The sequence below is a fragment of the Miscanthus floridulus genome, chromosome 8, assembly GCF_019320115.1.
Source record: "Miscanthus floridulus cultivar M001 chromosome 8, ASM1932011v1, whole genome shotgun sequence".
Lineage (NCBI taxonomy): Eukaryota > Viridiplantae > Streptophyta > Magnoliopsida > Poales > Poaceae > Miscanthus > Miscanthus floridulus.
The window spans coordinates 193,465,975-193,484,626 of NC_089587.1; the positions used below are offsets into that span (position 1 = coordinate 193,465,975).

The following is an 18,652-nucleotide window of genomic DNA, read 5'->3' on the forward strand; positions in this document are numbered from 1 at the left end:
ACAAATCGTTTCAATGTTAACAACCTTCTTTCTACTGGGTACATCCATCCATATTGTACTGGACCTCTAAGAATTGCCTCTTCAGGTAAATGGTCAGCCAGGTGTAGCATCACATCAAAGAAAGAAGGAGGAAATATTTTCTCAAGCTTGCACAAAATGATTGGGATGTCAGCTTTTAGTCTTTCCAACACATCTAACTTCAAAGTTTTTGCACAAAGTTGCTGAAAAAAATTACCTAATTTATCAAGTGCTTCATATATGTCCATGTGCATGATTCCTCGGACGGCAGCAGGTATAATCCTTTGAAGAAGAATGTGACAATCATGAGTTTTCAGTCCATGGAGGTTGCATCCATCTGCAGTAACACATGTTGCTAAGTTGGAAGTGTATCCATCTGGAAATTTTACACTCTTCAAAAAATCACAAAAATGCTCCTTCTGTGTTTGTCATTGTGTAGGGGGCATGAGGAGTACTATATGAATCTCCATCACGGATCAAGTGTAAATGCTTCCTAATGCCCATATCTTCCAAATCAAGCCTAGAATTTATACCGTCCTTTGACTTCCCAGCCGTGCCTAGAAATGTACCAAGGATATACTCACATATATTTTTCTCAATGTGCATCACATCAAGATTATGCCGCAGCTTCAAACTTGACCAATATGGCAAATCCCACAAACATGACCTTCGCTTCCAACATTGGCCCTCTTCGTCCTGCTTTTTTTTGCTTTTAGGATGCTTTCCTAGTCTGACATCCTTGACCCTCTCTAGTTGCTCCATCAACTCATCCGTGGTAAATTTCTCTGGCTTCTCACGGTTTTCAACATTACCATCAAACACCTTGCTCCTCCTCCATGGATGGGCCCTAGGAAGGAAACGCCGATGGCCAATGTAACATATCTTATTCCTTGTCCTTTTGGAGCAAGGGTTTTTGTCACAATGCACACAAGCATAATAACCTCTTGTGAGTCTACCTGACAATGTGCTCAAAGCAGGATAATCATGAATGCACCATATTACAGTAGCATGTAAATCAAACTTCTTCTCACTAAGTGCATCAATAGTAGGGACGCCTTTCCAAAGCTCTAGGAACTCCTCAACAAGTGGCTCCAAGAAGACATCAATATCCTTTCCTGGGCATTCTCGACCAGGGATAAGCAGGCCCATGATAAAGTTGGATTGCTCCACACATTCCCATGGAGGAAAGTTGTACGGGATAAGAAACACTGGCCACATGCTATATGAGGAGCTCATTTTACCAAATGGATTGAAACCATCAGTAGCGAGGCCAAGCCTAATGTTCCTTGCATCTTTTGCAAACCATCCATACTTCCTGTCAAAGTCTTTCCATGCCTCGCCATCAGGTGGATGGTTGAGCTCATTCTCCACTGGCTTCCTCTTCAACTTGTGCCATTGCACCTCCTCTGCTGTTCTTTTGGAAGAAAAGATTCTCTTCAGCCTAGGAATCAATGGAAAATGTCGCAAAACCTTCTCAGGAATCTTCTTTCTTGCATCATTGTCTTTCCATCTTGATGCACTACAAACTGGACAAACATCATTTTTTTTCTAAATTCTTCCAAAATAGAACACAATTATTTGGGCACACATGGATTGAATTGTATCCGAGCCCCAATGCACGGATAAGTCTCTTTGCTTCCTGGTATGATGCAGGAATAGAGCAATTTGGGAATGATGATGACAACAACTTCAGTATCACTATGAATCCACCATTAGAAATCCGGTAAAATGACTTGATATGAAGTAACTTCACCACAAAAGAAAACCTTGTGCAAGGACCACCAGGGGACAATTGTTACTTCATCTCTTCCATTAGAATTGCAAACATAGACTTTTTCCCTTTACCTTCCTCTTCAGTTGTGTACAACTCCTCTACCATACCACGAATTCCATCATCAGGGTCATCTTCTTCATCCACATTCATGCCAAAATCCTCATTGAGACTAGTATGTTCATCAACATGGTCATCAATTTCATGTGGTACAACCTCCAATGGTTCTCCATGATGTATCCATCTAGTGTAAGTAGTAGCCATCCCATACATATACAAGTGATCCTGCACCTGTCCTTTAGGTTTGCGAACCCGATTCAAACACTTACGACATGGACAGAGCATCTCTTCATCGTCGTTGAATCTCTCAGAAACAAAGGTCATGAATTCATTCACCCCATTCACGTGTTCCTCGCTGAACATCCTACTGTTGATCCAAGATCTATCCATCTGCACAAAATCATGAGATACACTTGCTCAAAAATTTTTACATATATATGATACTTGACCAAAATTATCAAACATGTGACATGTCATTATTTATATGAAATCTATACACAATAGTTGAGCATTGCTTTATCTCCAATAATGGGTTAAATAAATCTACACTAACCTTTATTTTAATTCTTGCTAACAAACAAACACTAAGATACAATTTGGTATTATCATGAACTGTTGCCCTGCAATTGGCGCAAAGCTGTGAGCAACTACTAAGCACAAAGATGCAAGACTACTTCAGTAAGCAAATCAGTACCTTTCTTGTAGGCTAGAACTACGAGCAGAACAAATCAAGGGAGTTCTGCTAGCTTCTGGGGAGATCTGCGCTGCTTGCCAAGCCGCTCCGTGTCGTGCCGCTGGATGCTGGATGCGGTCCGCGCAGCTCCGCGCCACCGCCCGCTGCCGGCCTGGACGCGCAGCTCCACGCCGCCATCCGCTACTGGCCTGGCTGCAACAGGTCCACCTTCGCAGCCGCCTGCTGCCGGCCTGGACGCACAGCTCCACGCCGCCGCCCGTTGCTAGCTTGGACGCACAGCTCCGTGCCACCGTCCGCTACTGGCCTGGCCACAACAGGTCCACCTTCGTCGTCGCCCGCTGCCGGCCTGGATGCGCAGCTCCACGTTGCCGTCCGCAACAGGTCCACCTTCGCCACCGCCCGCTGCCGGCCTAGACACGCAGCTCCATGCCGCTATCCGCTACTGGCCTGGCTACAATAGGTGACCAAGGTGGATCCGCCACTGTCCGCATCCACAACCGTTCACGAGCTAAAAGTCTACGAGGACATATGGTACATTACCTTGTTATATTTGGATATATAGTATCACGTGTGCCAATCAACAAAGATATCTTCGTAGCTCAGTGGTATGTTCACTTGCTCGGAAGCACGAGCGTGTGTGTTCGAGTCCTCCCATCTGCGCTTTTTTTAACATTTTGTTGGGGTGCGAACAGGTGCCCTGTCGGCTGGCTGGGGCGCGGCCTATTGGGCTGAGTACGAAGGGCGTGGCCTGGGCGTGGCCTGTTGGGCCGAGCGGCTGGGCGAACAGGCGCCCTTTCAGCTAGGGCGTAGCCTATTGGGCCGAGCGCTTGGTGGCCTATATTGAAGAAAAATTAAACAGGGTAGAGGTAAATAATAGAAAAAAGAAAAAATATGACCACGTGGCAATAGGACATGCCAACATGGACAAGTGTATTTAAAATAATTCAATAAAATAATTTGTGACTCACAACCTTTGTCATATATTTATGACATTCAAAAATTAGTCCTTATGACGTAGCAAATATTGTCACCGGATAGAATTAGACTAGTAATATGACATTTGTTGTGACATACAACTTTTTATTGTCACTAAGTCAAAATGCCTAAAATAGAATGTCATAAACCGGATGATATAATGACATTATGACCTGTTGTCATACTAAATACGTTGAAAAACCACATATTTCTTGTAGTGAACCCTAGGTGCTAGGTCAGTCCCCAAAGACTAACCGAACTTGGAGTGAGTCTGGTGATGTGTGACCGGATGCGTCCGGTGGCTCTTGGAACTCTCTGGATGTTCTCTAAGTTGCCCCGGACGCTGGTGGCGAAGTTCGACAGGACGCATCTGTGGCGAGTTCGGGCCTGATAACATGGCACTCGGGAGTTCAGGCTAAGTGCGATCGGACGCTGAGCGTGTCCGGTCAGGCTGATCGGACGTGTTCGGTCATCAAAATCTCGTTTTGGAACCTCTCTGAATTGGACCGGACGCTGAAGCATTGCGAGTATGGTCAAGTGACCGGACGCGTCCGGTGCGAGTTCAGTAAACACGAGCAAAGGAGCTGTTGCGTGCCAACAGTAACTTTCACATGGTCGGGACACATGTCCTCGGGTGATACACTAGACGCTGGTGATCGGACATGTCCGGTGCACCCTGCAGGGCATCTGGTCAACGCGCAGTCAGCCCACTAAAGGGGCCAACGGGTATGTTTTGTGGGGGAGCTCTAGAAATAGAATTTGGTCGGCTTAGGGAGGTCTCTCTTGGCATTTTTGACATCCTTGACATTCCATTGAGCTGAGCATACTCCCTCCCACTCATCTCCTTACTTGATAGTGCAAATCAAAGTGAGATTGAGTGGGTCTAAGTGCATTTGCTTGTGTGATTGCATCTAGTGGCACTTGGGGATCGTTTTGCTGTGGTTTTCTTGTCACTCTTGGTGGTTGCCGCCACCTAGACGGCTTGGAGCAGCGGAGGAGCATTGGTACAAGTTGGTGATTGTTCATGGTCATCTCCCGATGATTTGTGAGGGGTATTGTGCCTTCCCCGGTGGAGAAGCCAAAAGGTAGCTCTAGTAAATTGCTCGTGTCATTGAGCTACCCTCACTTGTGGGTCAGTTCTTGTGGCACCCATTTGTTGGGCTAGGTTTGTGAAACACCTATTAGCTGCTGAACCACCAAGTGTGTGGTCGACACAACGGGGACTACCGTGCTGGCAAGCATGTGAACCTCGGAAGAAAATCATTGTATCAATTGGTCTCCTTTGTTCATTTGGTATTCATTGATTGATTCTCTCTTGCCGGTATTGGTAATCCTCTCTATCTCTTGTGCATTACTTTCATAGTCAATATCTTGTGTAGTGCATTGTTTAGTCTTGCTAGTTCACTAGTGTTTAGTAGTGACATAGCATTGTGTGCCATAGAGATTATAATTCACTAAAATTGCTTGGATAGGTGGCTTCCAACACTTAGTAGAGCTAGAGCAAAACGCTTCGCTATCTAATTGTCTTATTAGTTGCTCTAAGTGTTTTGTAGAAATTTTATTTGGCTATTCACCCCCTCTAGCCATTAAGGACCTTTCAAGTGGTATCGGAGCTGTGGTCACCATTTGATTAAGGCTTAACAACCTTCGGTGTCTAAAAGATGGCTCAAATTATGTTCAACCATGTTGGGGGCAAACCACCACACTTCGATGGCACATCTTTTGATTATTGGAAGAGAAAGATGAAAATGCATTTGGGGTCAATTCATGAGAAGGTGTGGGATGTAATGGAAAATGACTTTGTGATTCTTGATCCCACAAATCAAACTCCAAGAGAGCAAGAAAATATGCAATGCAACACTATGGCTCTAAACACCATATACAATGCAATTGATCCAAAGGTGTTTGAGCAAATCAAAGACCTTGAGAAAGCAAGTGAGGTTTGGATGAGATTGGAAGAAACATATGAGGGCACTTCAATGGTAAAGAGTGCCAAGCTCTACATGCTCAAAGACAAGCTAACCAACTTCAAGATCAAGGATGACGAATCTATTATAGAGATGTTCTATAGATTACAAGTCATCATCAATGATCTCAAGGGCTTGGGTGAGAAAGTACAAGATGAAGATTTCACTTATAGATTCTTGAGTTGCTTGCCTAAAAGATTCAAGACCTTGCGTACCATCATCTTTAGAGGGGGCTTGAAAAATGTAACTCCCAATGAGGTGCTTGGTGATGTCATGACCGAAGACCAATACAATGATGGTAGTGATGAGGAGGTCAAGGAAGAACACAAGAAGAAGAAGAAGAGTGTGGCATTCAAAGCCACTTCATCCATGAGCAAGAAAGGCAAAGCCAAGAGAGAAGAATCAAGTGATGACGAGAAAATGAGTGACATTGATGATGAGGTCTTAGCTCTCTTTGTGTGCAAGTTTGGTAAATTCATGAAGAAGAAGGCCTATGGTGCAAGAAAGAGAAGAGACCATCTCAAAAACAAGGATTATGTGAGAAGATGCTACAAGTGCAAGAGCAAAGATCACATTATAGCGGATTGTCCCTACAATAGTGATAATGATGAGCAAGAAAAGAAGAAAGAAAAGAAGGAGAAGAAGTTATCCTTCACAAAGAAGAAGAAGGGTGGCTCTTATGTTGTAACATGGGATAGTGATGCTTCTTTGGATGATGATGATTCTAGTGATGATGAGAAGAAGACATCCAAGAAGAAGGCACTTGCAAGCATTGCCATCAACAACAAGCCTTCTCTCTTCGACACTCCATCAACATGCTTCATGGCTAAGGCCACTAAGGTACAATGTGATGAGAGTGATAGTGAGAGTGATGATGATGAGGAGCACTCAAAGGAGGACCTCATGGACATGTTAGAACAAGCTCATACTTGTTTTGAGATGAAAAGAAAGAAGTGCAAATAATTGCAAAGGAAGCTTAAAGCTCTTGAGCAATCCTTTGATGAGCTTAATGCAACTCATGAGGGACTAGTGGAAGTCCATGAGAAGCTTGGCAATGCTCACAAGAAGCTTGAAAAGGCTCACTCCTCTCTCCTTGAACAAAACAAGGAAAAGGTTGTTGTAACATGTGACATAGGAGTAACTTGTGATATTCTTGATGAATCCTTCTATACTCCTATCATGGTTGCTCCCACTAACTCTACATGTAGCACTTCCACTACTACTTCACCTTTGAGTGATGGTTTCACTTGTGATACCTCACTAATGGTGGAAAATGAGACCCTCCAGAAGGAGGTCCATGAGCTCACACGTGCCTTAGGCAATGCCTATGGCGGTGATGCCCGCTTGCTAAAGTTCTTGGGTAGCCAACGATTCTCTCTTAACAAAGAGGGATTAGACTATAGCCCCAAGAAAGGCAAGGCGTTCTTTGTTACTCCCAAAGCTAGCTTTGTGAGGAGCAATGGTCGGTTTTGCCATAGTTGCAAGCAAGTTGGGCATATAGAGCAACAATGCAAAAATAAGAAATCACATACTAATGTTTCCTCAATTAAATTTGATTCTTGTTATTTGCTTACTAAGGGTACCAATGATGTGAAGGCTAAGTTCATTGGTGCTCCCATTGTTGGCCCAAAGAAGAAGGCAATTTGGGTGCCCAAAAGCTTAGTGACTAACCTTCAAGGACCCAAACAAGTTTGGGTACCTAAAAGAAATTGATTTGCTTTTGTAGGTCAATTATAAAGCTAAAGGATGGCATTGGGTGCTAGATAGTGGGTGGACCCAACATATGACCGGAGATGCAATAATGTTCAACTCAATCAATTCAAGTGGCAATGATGGTTATGATAGTACCACATTTGGTGATAATGGCTAAGGCAAGGTCAAAGTACTTGGTAAGATTGCAATATCCAATGACTTGAGCATATCAAATGTCTTTCTAGTAGAGAGCTTGAACTTCAACTTACTATCCATAAATCAATTATGTGATCATGGATTCAAGTGCATATTTGGAATAGATGATGTTGAGATCATTAGTGTAGATGGTTCAAACTTGATCTTCAAAGGCTTAGATATGGTTGATTTCAATACTAGTGAGATACAATTGACAACATGCTTATTCACTAAATCTAGCATGGGATGGTTATGGCATAGAAGGCTTGGTCATGTTGGAATGAAACAATTGAATAGATTGATTAAGCATGATCTAGTAAAAGGCTTGAAAGATGTGGTATTTGAAAAAGATAAGCTTTGTAGCTCTTGTCAAGCCGGCAAACAAGTCGGTAACATTCATCCTAAGAAAAGCATGATGAGCACTAGCCAACCATTTGAGTTGTTGCACATGGATTTATTTGGACCAACCACATACACTAGAATTGGTGGAAATAAATATGGCTTTGTAATAGTGGATGATTTCACAAGATATACATGGGTATTCTTTCTTAGTGACAAGAGTGATACATTTGCTACATTCAAAACTTTTGTTAAGAGATGTCACAATGAATTTGAAACCACCATCAAGAAAGTGAGAAGTGACAATGTAAGTGAGTTTAGAAACACTAGAGTTGATGAGCTTTGTGATGAGTTTGGAATCAAACATCAATTCTTGGCCAAATACACTCCACAATCAAATGGCCTTGTTGAGAGAAAGAATAGAACACTCATTGATATGGCTAGGTCTATGTTTAGTGAGTATAATGTGAGTCATTCATTTTGGGCCAAAGCTATCAACACGGCTTGCTATTGTAGCAACCGACTCTATTGTCATCCAATGGTGGAGAAGACACCATATGAGCTATTGAATGGAAGAAAGCCCAACATTGTATATTTTAGAGTGTTTGGTTGCAAATGCTATATCTTGAAGAAAGGCACTAGATTGAGCAAAATTGAAAAGAAATATGATGAAGGCTTCTTACTTGGTTACTCCACAACAAGCGAAGCATATAGAGTTTGGAACTTGGCTAGTGGTACACTTGAGGAAGTCCATGATGTTGAATTTGATGAAACCAAAGGCTCTCAAGATGAAGATGAGAATCATGATGATGTGAGAGGTCTACCATTGGCAAATGCAATGAAGAACGTGGATATTGGTGATATTAGGCCAAGAGAAGTGATTGAGATTGAAGATGACAAAGATCAAGTGCTCACTTCTCCCATTGTGCAAGCTAGTGGTTCTCAAAGGCAAGATCAACATATGGCTAGTTCATCTCAATTCAATGATCAAGCTAGTACAAGCAATCAAGTTCAAGTGCTCCAACCAACCAATATTGCAAGAGATCATCCCATAGATCAAATAGTTGGTGACATTCAAAGTTGTGTGCAAACTAGATCAAGATTGGCATCCTTTTGTGAACATTATTCATTTGTATCATCCATTGAGCCAACTAAGATAGAAGATGCCTTGATGGATGTTGATTGGGTAAATGCTATGCATGAAGAGCTAAACAACTTCACCCACAATCAAGTATGGGAACTTGTTGAGAGGCCAAAGAACTACAATGTGATTGGTACTAGATGGGTCTTTCGCAACAAGCAAGATCAAGATGGCAAAGTTGTAAGAAACAAAGCAAGATTAGTTGCACAAGGCTATACACAAATTGAAGGTCTTGTTTTGGAGAAACATATGCACCGGTTGCAAGATTGGATACAATTAGAATCCTATTAGCTTATGCTTATGCCCACAACATCAACCTCTATCAAATGGATGTGAAAAGTGCATTCTTAAATGGATAAATCAATGAGTTGGTGTATGTTGAGCAACCTCCCAGTTTTGAAGATGACAAGAAACCCAACCATGTTTACAAGCTCAAGAAGGCATTGTATGGTTTGAAGCAAGCACCTAGAGCATGGTATGAGAGGTTGAGAGACTTTCTCCTCTCTAAAGGGTTCAAAATGGGTAAGGTTGACACTGCCCTCTTCACCAAAAGGATAAGCAAAGACTTGTTTGTGTTGCAAATATATGTTGATGATATCATATTTGGATCAACCAATCAACAAGTGAGTTTGAGATGTCCATGATTGGAGAGCTTAGTTACTTCCTTGGTCTTCAAATCAAGCAAATGAAAAATGGTACATTTGTAAGTCAAGGCAAGTACATCAAGGACATGATCAAGAAATTTGGATTGGAAGAAGCCAAAGGAATTAGCACACCCATGGGAACAAATGGACATTTGGATAGTGATGCTAGTGGCAATATGGTGGATCAAAAGTTATATCGGTCAATGATTGGAAGCTTACTCTATGTGATCGCTTCAAGGTCGGATGTGATGTTTAGTGTATGCATGTGTGCAAGGTTTCTAGAATCACCAAGAGAGAGACACTTAAAGGCTACAAAGAGAATATTGAGGTACTTGAAGCATACACAAGATGTTGGGTTGTGGTATCCTAGGGGGTCTAACTTTGAATTAGTTGGTTATTCAGACTCTGACTATGCAGGTTGCAAAGTGGATAGAAAGAACACATCGGGCACATGTCAACTTTTGGGAAGGTCACTTGTATCTTGGTCATAAAAGAAGCAAAATAGTGTAGCACTATCTACTGCCGAGGCCGAATACATATCCACCGGTAGTTGCTGTGCTCAATTACTTTCGATGAAAGCAACTTTGGATGACTTTGGAGTCAAATTCAAACAAATGCCATTGCTATGTGATAATGAAAGTGCAATCAAGCTCACCAACAATCTGGTTTAACATTCAAGAACTAAGCACACTGACGTAAGGCATCACTTCATAAGAGATCATCAAATGAAAGGTGACATTGCAATTGAGAGTGTTGGCACCAATGATCAACTTGCTGACATATTCACCAAGCCACTTGATGAGAAAAGGTTTTGCAAGATTAGGAATGAATTGAACATACTTGACTTCTCCAATATGAGTTGATGCACCCCCACATATATGACATGCCTCTCCTTCGAGAAACACAAGGTAAAAGTTGATTGGCATGCATACATATGTTGCTATGGACCTGATTAGTGCATTTAGGCATACCAAGTGGTTTATGAGGCTCATTCATGAAAATCAAATGAATTTGATGCTTATATGATGCCACTATTCCTTCCATGCTTAATATGATCTAGTGGTAACATATAACATGTTTGTGGGCTTGTGAACCTAGTGTTTGGTCTAGAAAATGAGCTAAAAGTGTTTAACTCAACATTGTCAAGATAACCCTTACAACAGGTGTGAAGAAGCTTGCCATTGGTTCAAACTGAGTTAAATATCTTATGCAAGTGCTCTAGATTGAACCAAATTGGAATAATGATCCCTCTCACCCCATTGATGGACTAACTCAACCTAAAATTTGAGCCATGTCTTTTATGGCAATTAATGACAAAAGGGGGAGAGATTATGGGAGAGATTCCATTCTAAAGTTTGCATAACAAAGGGGGAGAGATTTGACAAAAGAAGGAGATCAATTAAAATTTAAGCACATAAGTAGGGGGAGCAAGCTCATAAACTTGTTTGTTGCATTTGGATGTGCACTTACATATGGTTGCTTGCATTACACAAGTTTTAAAATTCAAGACTAATGCTTATGTGGTGTATGCTAGTAGTAGAACTTGATTGATGTTTTGAATACTAGTATGCTTAGGTAGCTAGATATGTTGTATTTATTTTACTAATGATTTTACAGGTGGTATCTAGCTAACCATGGTGCTAAGGATGGTGTATATTGGCAACTCTGATTGGTATCACACTTCAAAGGTCCATTATTTACACCTTAGCATCATTTGGTAGTCATTCACTCTCCCATAATTCATATCCATGCATATGTGCAAGCTTTCAATCCAAACTCTTAGCACATATATAGGGGAAGCTAATGCTACCAATTCAGGTTTATGAAACTTGTCCATATGCTTTACACATGATAAAATGTTTGGGCAAGCAACATGGATCCAAAAGATTTTAATTGAATATCTTTGTGAAAAGGTTGTCATCAATTACCAAAAAGGGGGAGATTGAAAGCCCTAGTTTGGTTTTGGTTACTTGATGAAACCTATTGGACTAACCCTATGTATAAGTATGTAGATAAGCTAGGGTGGTCCAATCCAAGTGGTGGAGCTAGAGGGTGATCATGAAGATGGTGATGATCATGGAGATGGTGATGACCACAAAGTAATGATCACGTGCTTCACATTTGGAAAAGAAGAAAGAGAAAAATAGAAATAGGCTCAAGGCAAAGGTATAACCATAGGAGCCATTTTTTGTTTTGTGATCAAGACACTATAGAGAGTGTGATCACATTTAGGATTGATAGCCGTACTATTAAGAGGGGAGAATCTCGGTTAATGCGGTTACCAAGTGCCACTAGGTGAATTCATACATGCATTTGCATTAGGACCTAGTGTGCTAATCTAACACCCTTGAAAATGCTTTGAAAATATGCTAACACACATGCACAAAGGTGGTACACATTGTGTTTGGCACATGGAAGTAAGGGTGAAGTAATAGAAGTTAAAATGGAGAAGACTGGGATTTCATTGAAGTGACCAGACGCTGGTCCCCGTGGGACCAAACGTGTCTGGTGCCTAACCCTATGTGCTGGGTTAGTCCGCAAAGACTGATCGAACTCGGAGTGAGTCTGGTCATGTGTGACCGGATGCGTCCGGTGGCTCTGGGAGCTCTCTGGATGCTCTCTGAGTTGCACCGGACGCTGGTGGCGAAGTTCGACTAGACGCACCTATGGCAAGTCTGGTCCTAATGACATGGCACTCAGGAGTTCAGGCTTAGTGTGACTAGATGCTAAGCATGTCCGGTCAGGCTAATCAGACACGTCTGGTCATCAAAATCTTGTTTTCGAATCTCTCTGAGTTGGACCGGACGCTGAAGCGTCGCGAGTTCGATCAAGTGACCGAATGCGTCCAGTGCAAGTTCAGTAAGCACGAGTGAAGGAGCCACTGGGCACCAATGGTAACATTCAAATGGTCAAGACACATGTCCTTGGGTGATACACTGGATGCATCTGGTGCACCCTATAGGGCATTCGGTCGATGCGTAGTCAGCCCACTAAAGGGGCCAATGGGTATGTTTTGTGGGGGAGCTCTATAAATAGAATTTGGCCAGCTTAGGAAGGTCTCTCTTGGTATTTTTGACATCCTTGACATCCCATTGAGCTGAGCATACTCCCTCCCACTCATCTCCTTGCTTGATAGTGCAAATCAAAGTGAGATTGAGTGATTCCATTTGCATTTGCTTGTGTGATTGCATCTAGTTGCACTTGGGGATTGTTTGGCTACATTTTTCTTGTTACTCTTGGTGGTTGCCACCACCAAGATGGCTTGGAGCCACGGAGGAGCATTGGCATGAGTTGGTGATTGTTCGTGGCCATCTCTTGGTGATTTGTGAGGGGTGTTGTGCCTTCCTCAGTGGAGAAGCCAAAAGGTAGCTCTAGTAAATTGCTCATGTCATTGAGCTAGCCTCACTTGTGGGTCGGTTCTTGCGGTGCCCATTTGTTGGGCTAGGTTTGTGAAACACCTATTAGCCACCGAATCACCAAGTGTGTGGTTGACATAATGGGGACTAGCATCCTGGCAAGCATGTGAACCTTGGGAGAAAATCATTGCGTCAATTGGTCTCCTTGGTTCATTCGGTATTCATTGATTGATTCTCTCTTGCCGGTATTGGTAATCCTCTCTATCTCATGTGCATTACTTTCATCACCAATATCTTGTGTAGTGCCTTGTTTATTCTTGCTAGTTCACTAGTGTTTAGTAGTGACATAGCATTGTGTGCCATAGAGATTATAATTCACTAAAATTGCTTGGATAGGTGGCTTGCAACACTTAGTAGAGCTAGAGCAAAAAGCTTCGCTATCTAATTGTCTAATTAGTTGCTCTAAGTGTTTTGTAGAAATTTTATTTGTCTATTCACCCCCCTCTAGACATTAAGGACCTTTGAACAGGTGAATGCGTTTCCTACTCCACGATTGAGGGGTAGGTGGTAGGTGATGACAGCCTAGGCCATCCTTTGTAATCCCCCACATTTGGGTAGGGTGTAGGAGTCTAAATTGTCACATGGGGTTGCTGGCAGACCAGTACTCGGTGGCCTCCTGACTCATCTCACACTTAGATCTAACTCTTACTCATGTATTTGTATGATTACACACTGTTCTTTGCATAACTATATTTAGATATGTCTGCTCCTGTAGGATCATTCTTTTATTCTTTATTCATTCTTTCTCCCTTCTTTACCCCTATGGTAGGCTCATGTGTGTGTCACACTATCTATAAACCATACCATGTTTACCCCTATTGTAAACTCTGGTCCGCTTTACAAGTATGTCTTCTTGTTCATATCCATACTAGAAACTTTACACCATGCCTTCCTTTGGGAAAATATAAATAACGATACCCTGAATACTTCTGGGTGAAATGCTACAACGATATTTCCATGCGCTTGCAGACTTAAATCTGTAAATGTTAAGATTTACCGGTTGACATTCTCTAGTGTCATTATCTAGGACCTCAATCCTAGGTAGCGATGCTAACAGGCATTTCTAGAGCCATTACCAGGGATAGATTCTATCTCTATTCTTAGTAATGATGTTAAGAAATGCCAACAAGCATTTCGAGCGCCGTTGCCGGGGAAGGCATAGGTTAAAAGAATCTAGTTGGACATGATCATGATGATATGCATGTACAGTAGCCATTGTTCATGATAGGCTAATCTTCGATGTTTTCTCCTATTGTGGATGAAAACAAGATGGTGTATGAGCGGTTTTGCTTTGCCAGAAAACTATATCGAAAATCCAGAGGCACTCCTAAGGAAGAACCGGTCTCATGCCTCTTCTTCTTCTGTCACTCCACCAACAAACGACCTCTCGCTCCCGTACCATCCGCTACTCCCGCTATGGCCCAGAAGACACTCCACGAGTTCTCCATCCCCGCCGTTGCTAACATGCCCATTGGGCCCGCTATCAACGTGGGTGACAAGAACTTTGAACTCCGCACCAGGCTAATTACAATGGTGCAGGCAAGCCCATTTTGTGGTTTGACAAGTGAGGACGCAAACGCACACCTACAACACTTCCTTGAGTTGTGCGACACCATCGTCATCAAAGACATCGCACCAGAAAGCATCAGGCTCTGCCTATTTCCCTTCTCCCTCATGGGGAAGGCAAAGCAGTGGTTTTACAAGGACAAGGAAGTTGTCAACGCGTGGGCAAAATGCTCCACGATGTTCCACGCCAAATTCTTCCCTATGGGCAAAACCAATGCCCTAAGGGGAAGAATTTTGAATTTCTAGCAGAACACGATGGAATCAATTCCCGAGGTGTGGGAGAGGCTGCAGGACTACATCCAGGCATGCCCACACCATGGGATAGAAAGTTAGCTTGTGCTCCAGAACTTCTATGATGGGTTAACACCCATGTCAAGGGGCACATTGATGCCGCTGCTAGAGGAGCCTTTCTTTCCCTCACCATCGATGGAGCTATGGCTCTCATCGAGAAGATGGTGTCCAATCAAAGCTAGGGGAGAGGAAAGATCCACTAAACAACAAAAAGGCATGCATACCATGAAGGCGATGGACATGCTTGCCACAAAAATGGATCTATTAATGAAAAGACTTGACGAGCGTGCCGCCGAAAAGGAGGCAATGTTCGGCACCATCAAGGCCATGGACTCGCAAATGACGTGCGAGGTCTATGGATAAGTCAGGCATTCGGGGAATGATTGCCTCAAGACCCATGAAGATGCTGCCTATATCAACAACGCATTCCCATAGCAAAGTAATAACGGGTGGAACAACTAGTCGCACCCCCAAGGAGGTAATTTGAACTATAACTCCAATTACAATTCGAATCAACCTTCCTTGAATGACTTGGTCTGAGGCCAAGCTAAAATTAATGAAAATTTGATTAAAAAGTTGATGTCAAATGATAAAATGCTTGAAAATATAAATACTAAAATTGAAGGTTTAACTTCCTCTGTTAAAAATTAATTGAGCTTTAACAAAATGATAGAAACTCAACTAGCTCAAATTGCTGCTGTTATTCCTGTTGATAATAATGGGAAAATCCTAGGGCAACCTGAGAATTCCCTTGAAAATGTCAAAGCAGTGACCACTAGGGGTGGTAAGTCCACTCATGATCCACCAAATCCTAACCATTCAATAGGAAAAACAAAAGAGCACCAGGAGGAAGGATCTTCATCAAAGAAAACACAAAAAGATCAAGAAGAAGAGGAAATGGCACTGTAGGCTCCGCTGGAATACATAGACACTATGTACCTGTCGTTTCCCACAAAGAAACCGAAAGCAAGCCGTGGACGAGCAATTCGCTCGCTTCATTGAGATGATAGAGAAGATACATGTAAGTGTTCCATTAATGGACTTCTTGCATGTACCTTCTTATGCCAAGTACATCAAAGACATCATCAACAACAAGCGACCACTACCATCCACGGAGGTTGTGAAGCTGACGAAAGAGTGTAGCGCTGCTATACTCAACCATCTGCCTAAAAAAAGAAGGACCCTAGGTGCCCCACTATCACATGCTCAATCAGGGCCCAGCGGTTTGACCATGCCTTGTGCAACCTTGGGGCTAGCATAAGTGTTATGCCCAAGGTCATCTTCGACCAACTCAATTATACACATCTGGCACCCATGCCGATGACGCTCTAGCTGGCCGATTCATCGGTCCACTACCCGGCGGGAATTGCCGAAGATATTTTGGTGAAAATCCGAGATTACTTCATCCTCGTCGATTTCGTGGTGCTTGACATGGAAATCACAAAGGAATCGCCGCTCATCCTTGGGCGACCTTTCCTAAGCACCGCGGGAGCTCAGATTGATGTTGGAGCCGGAGAAATCTACTTCAATATCAACAGCAAGGAGGAGAAGTTTGAGTTTCGACCCTGACATCAGGAGCAATGCTCCATGATCCATTTTAAATATGGGCCGAACCCACAAGGTATCCGAGAGGTAGATATCCAACCACAAATTATAGATAACCTCTTCGAGGTCACAAAAGAAACAAAGAAAAAGCCAGAGCAAAAGAAGAAGATAGCTCCAAAACAGACCAAGACTGAGGAGCAAAAGAAAAAGGCAGCTCCAAAATAGACCAAGACTATGGAACAAAAGAAAAAGGTAGCTCCAAAAGAGACCAAAGTCACTTCCACACCACCCAAAAGAAACAAAATTTTGTGGAAACAAAATGAAGAAGCTCCAAAGCCCGCTTCCACACCACCAAAATCTAACAAAATGGTGTGGAAACCCAAGCAGGCACACCCATCCATTTCTCCTGGATCGGATGTACCATCATCAAGCAAAAACTAAAAGGAGAAAAGTCCCACTCGATGGACTTTTAAAAGGTGAGCCCTCACCGAAGGTAATCGGTAGTTATCTTAATTTTTAAAATTTCATGTTTAATTTATCTTGCAAAAAATAAATAAATATGTACATATATGGATACAACTATGATTTCTTGAAAACTCCTTCATCTCCATTGGATGAATCTTAGGTTATCTTGCCATACTCTATGCAAGTATGTTTTAGTTTGGGGAATGATGAGTGATCCATCATTCTTCCATAGGCTCTTCAGCTTAAGCATGGTGCTTAGGTTGTTTAGCCTACCTTGATCAAATTAAATTTGATGATTAGTTTGATCATTGAACCAAAACTACTAAAATAGATTTTGGGTTGTTTTTATGGACTAACCCCTTTAGAAATTTATCAATATCATAAGGGTGAGTCTTGAAGATGACAACAGAGATAAAATAAAAACCTATCCGGTGAACCTCAATTAGGATAATAATAAAATAAATAAATATATATCTACCCTCGAGTTTGCCTCTAGATTATAATAAAAGTAGTTGAAGGACCATAGGCCACAAGCTAGCTTACGGGAGGACCCCCACACCAGAGGTAACTTGCATCTTTGCATTCATGTATTTCTTGCATTTAAAAAATATCAAAACATGATAAAAGACAAAAAAAAGACCAAAAATATTTATTCCACTCCATATATGTGATGTAAAAATGTTTAGTTCATCCTTGTTGAAATGATGAAAAGTTGCTTTGTCTTATATTTTGTCTATGTCTAGTTTATAACTTAGCTTTCCCCAAGCTTTAAGTTTATTGGCTAAAAATATCTCATTCTAAAAACTTGAAACTTGTGGATTGCAAATGAATGATCTAGTCTAAGTTGTTGCAGGATAAGATATGGTATAAACAAAATTTGCTATGACTTTGTTCTATGAGAAACTTGACATCTGGAGTTTTCATTTTCAAAATACTAAAAATTCAAAGTTCCTCAATGATAATATATCCTACCAAAGCCATATGATATTATACATTGCAAAAACTTATACTCTTATGTTGCTTGTTATCATGTTGAACTTTGTCAAATTGTTGTGACCCTTGTTGAGATTCTCATCAAGCACCCATGATCAAGATTCACGTACACCTAGATATAAAAATGTTGACTCTTACACTAAGAGTTACGCAAAAACATGCCATCCGTCCACCCAAAAATAAAAACTCCACCAATGAGTCATGACCATCTCTCTCTAAGTTCTTCTTTTGCCAAAAGAAAATATGGGCTATGCTAAAAGAGAAAAATAAAAAATCCATGCCAAAGAGCATGAGAGAAAAAAATATATAGAGAATAAATATCCATGCTAAAAAAAGCATGAGAGAAAAGAGAGAGAAAAGATAGCCCATATTTTCAAAACCAAAGCAAAAGAGAGAGAGGCATGACAAAGGAGTCCAAATAAAAAGCTTAAATTTCCACACACTTGCACTTCTTGATAAAAGTGTATGACTTACATCTCCTTGAGGTTCGGTTTTTGACTTAGCAACATTGTGTGATGCAAGTATGCCTCGCTTTTCATACCTACCCAAGCTCCACATAAGCCATTAGAAATAGGATGAAAAGAAAGGCAAACATCAAAAGCCTTTGGTAAGGATCATACACATATTAAGCAATCGAGTGTATCATTTGAGGAACTTAAATTTACTTTGCAAAATTTCTAAAACCTTCGGAAAGAAAGTTGATCAAAGAATGAATTATAAGCAGTTCTGTGAAAACCGTTCTGTTTTGCAACCACCCATGACTTGGAGAAGGCTAAAAAGCCCCGTAGGTAACAAGATAATAAAGGGTGGATAAAATGCCAATTTATTCGAATTAAGGAAGAAAACTTTGTTATAGACATGGTACTTATGAAATGTAATC

The 18,652-nt window shown here is 41.6% G+C and overlaps 1 non-coding gene and 1 pseudogene across 1 annotated transcript; both read right to left on the minus strand.

Moving 5' to 3' along the window:
• Positions 1-2,239, minus strand: LOC136474401 (uncharacterized; annotated as a pseudogene).
• Positions 2,240-14,694: 12,455 nt separating this feature from the next.
• Positions 14,695-14,801, minus strand: LOC136478753 (small nucleolar RNA R71). The gene has a single exon (XR_010764465.1). It is a non-coding gene; the product is annotated as a small nucleolar RNA R71 (small nucleolar RNA).
• Positions 14,802-18,652: the final 3,851 nt, after the last annotated feature.